This window comes from Melanerpes formicivorus, unplaced genomic scaffold (genome assembly GCF_026170545.1).
Source record: "Melanerpes formicivorus ecotype bairdi unplaced genomic scaffold, bMelFor1.0.p_v2 SCAF_418, whole genome shotgun sequence".
Taxonomy (NCBI): Eukaryota; Metazoa; Chordata; class Aves; order Piciformes; family Picidae; genus Melanerpes; species Melanerpes formicivorus.
In genome coordinates, this window is record NW_027142770.1 from 31,883 (window position 1) to 35,000 (window position 3,118).

Here is a 3,118-nt window from a genome sequence, read left to right on the forward strand (position 1 = left end):
GGCTTCTGCTGCGGCCTGGGGTGGGTGGGAAGCCTGCAGAGCGTGCGGGGGAGGCTTCTGGTGCGGCCTGGGGTGGCTGAGAAGCCTGCAGAGCGTGCGGGGGAGGCTTCTGGTGCGGCCTGGGGTGGCTGAGAAGCCTGAAGAGCGTGCGGGAGAGGCTTCTGGTGCGGCCTGGGGTGGCTGAGAAGCCTGCAGAGCGTGCGGGGGGAGGCTTCTGGTGCGGCCTGGGGTGGCTGAGAAGCCTGAAGAGCGTGCGGGAGAGGCTTCTGGTGCGGCCTGGGGTGGCTGAGAAGCCTGCAGAGCGTGCGGGAGAGGCTTCTGCTGCGGCCTGGGGTGGCTGAGAAGCCTGCAGAGCGTGCGGGAGAGGCTTCTGCTGCGGCCTGGGGTGGCTGAGAAGCCTGCAGAGCGTGCGGGGGAGGCTTCTGTTGGGGCCTGGGGTGGGTCAGAAGCCTACAGAGCGTGCGGGGGAGGCTTCTGGTGCGGCCTGGGGTGGGTCGGAAGCCTGCAGAGCGTGCGGGAGAGGCTTCTGTTGGGGCCTGGGGTGGCTGAGAAGCCTGCAGAGCGTGCGGGGGAGGCTTCTGCTGCGGCCTGGGGTGGCTGAGAAGCCTGCAGAGCGTGCGGGGGAGGCTTCTGCTGCGGCCTGGGGTGGCTGAGAAGCCTGCAGAGCGTGCGGGGGAGGCTTCTGGTGCGGCCTGGGGTGGCTGAGAAGCCTGCAGAGCGTGCGGGGGAGGCTTCTGGTGCGGCCTGGGGTGGGACGGAAGCCTGCAGAGCGTGCGGGGGAGGCTTCTGGTGCGGCCTGGGGTGGGACGGAAGCCTGCAGAGCGTGCGGGAGAGGCTTCTGCTGCGGCCTGGGGTGGCTGAGAAGCCTGCAGAGCGTGCGGGAGAGGCTTCTGCTGCGGCCTGGGGTGGCTGAGAAGCCTGCAGAGCGTGCGGGAGAGGCTTCTGCTGCGGCCTGGGGTGGCTGAGAAGCCTGCAGGGCGTGCGGGAGAGGCTTCTGCTGCGGCCTGGGGTGGGTGGGAAGCCTGCAGAGCGTGCGGGGGAGGCTTCTGCTGCGGCCTGGGGTGGCTGAGAAGCCTGCAGAGCGTGCGGGGGAGGCTTCTGGTGCGGCCTGGGGTGGCTGAGAAGCCTGAAGAGCGTGCGGGGAGAGGCTTCTGGTGCGGCCTGGGGTGGCTGAGAAGCCTGCAGAGCGTGCGGGGGAGGCTTCTGGTGCGGCCTGGGGTGGCTGAGAAGCCTGAAGAGCGTGCGGGAGAGGCTTCTGGTGCGGCCTGGGGTGGCTGAGAAGCCTGCAGAGCGTGCGGGAGAGGCTTCTGCTGCGGCCTGGGGTGGCTGAGAAGCCTGCAGAGCGTGCGGGAGAGGCTTCTGCTGCGGCCTGGGGTGGGTCGGAAGCCTGCAGAGCGTGCGGGAGAGGCTCCTGCTGCGGCCTGGGGTGGGTCGGAAGCCTGCAGAGCGTGCGGGGGAGGCTTCTGGTGCGGCCTGGGGTGGGTCGGAAGCCTGCAGAGCATGCGGGGGAGGCTTCTGCTGCGGCCTGGGGTCTCTGGGTGGCCTCTGGAGAGGTGCAAAAGACCCTCTGGGTTGGGCTGGGGTGGCTCTTGGACCCCTGCCACACAGTGGAGAGAGGCCTCCGGCCCGCCACCTGTGTCCCTGTGTGCCTGAGTGCCTGTGTCCCTGTGTCCCTGTGTCCCTGTGTCCCTGAGTGCCTGAGTGCCTGTGTCCCTGTGTCCCTGTGTCCCTGAGTGCCTGAGTGCCTGAGTGCCTGTGTCCCTGTGTCCTTGTGTCCCTGTGTCCCTGTGTCCCTGTGTGCCTGAGTGCCTGTGTCCCTGTGTCCCTGTCTGTGTACCTGTGTGCGAGAGTGTCCGGCACGCCACCCAGCGGCGGCGGGCAAGCAGGTAGGCGGGTGGGCGGGCCGGCGAGGGCCAGTGTGAGTTTGGGGGGTGGGAGGGGAGGCGGCCGCTGGAAGCGTCAGAGGAGGGGGCGTGGCTCCGGCTGGCCCCGGGAGCAGGTTCCCGGGACCGGGACCGGCTGGACCCGGCGGGTGGTTGATCCCGGGGCGGGGGGCAGAGGCGGCGGGAAGCGGCAGCTGCGTGTGCGGCGGGGGGGTGGAGGGCGAACCGCGGCGGGAAGCGGATGCTTCAGAGCAGGTTACGGGGGCGGGGACGGACGACACCACCTGTCCCCGCCCCGGGACGGGCTGGACCCGGCGCCCTGGACCCCGGCGCCGTGTACCCGCCGCCGCCCCCGCCGCCGCCCCCCTCCGCCACCCCGGGACCCCGACGTTTTTTGGCGCCCGCGCCTTTTTTTGCTCCCCGCCTGCCCGCGCTGCCCCGGGCCCTCCCCCGGGGCGGGGCGGGAGGGAGGGACGGACGGACGGGTAGCCGGGGATCTCCGAGCGCGCGCCACCAGACCGAGGCGGGTCCCGGCGGCGGGCGGCGGCGGCGGCGGCGGCGGCGGCAGCAAGCGACGGCGGGGGGGGCAGGCTAGGGAGAGAGGGGGAGCGGCATGCGGTAGGGCTGGGGGGTTTGTTTCGGGGGGGAGGGGTGGGGGGGGGTGGCAGCGGTCAGCGAGAGCGGGGAGAGGGGGAGCGGCATGCGGTAGGGCTGGGGTGTTTTTGGGGTGGGGGCGTTGGGGGGATTAGCGGGCGGGCGGGCAGCCGAGCCAAGCGGCAAGCCGGGGGGCGGGCCGAGGGCGGCTTTAGGGCCGGAGGAGCGGAGCGCAACCTCCCCCGTGCAGGCTCCAGCGTGGAGAGCAGCAAGTTTTTGGGGACGGGGGACGACGGACGGGAGGGGCAGCGGCGAGAGGCTAGCTGCGGCAAGGGGCACCGGCACGGCCGCCCTAACAGCGCCGCCTCGGTCGCAGGGGTTAGAGAGCAGCCGGGCAGCCCGGGAGGGAAGCGGCAGCCCGCGAAGGGGGGGAAGGGGGGGGCTCCGCGCAAACCGCTAACGGGAGCCGGGGGGGTGTGGGGAGCTGGGGGTGGCAGCAGCGGCAAGAGGCAACGTCGGGAGGGGGGGCTCCGCGCAAACCGGTAACGGGGGCCGGGGGGTGTGGGGGGGGCGGTGGCGGCCGCGGCAAGAGGCAACGGCAGGCGGGGGGGCTCCGCGCAAACCGGCAGCGGGGGGGGGGG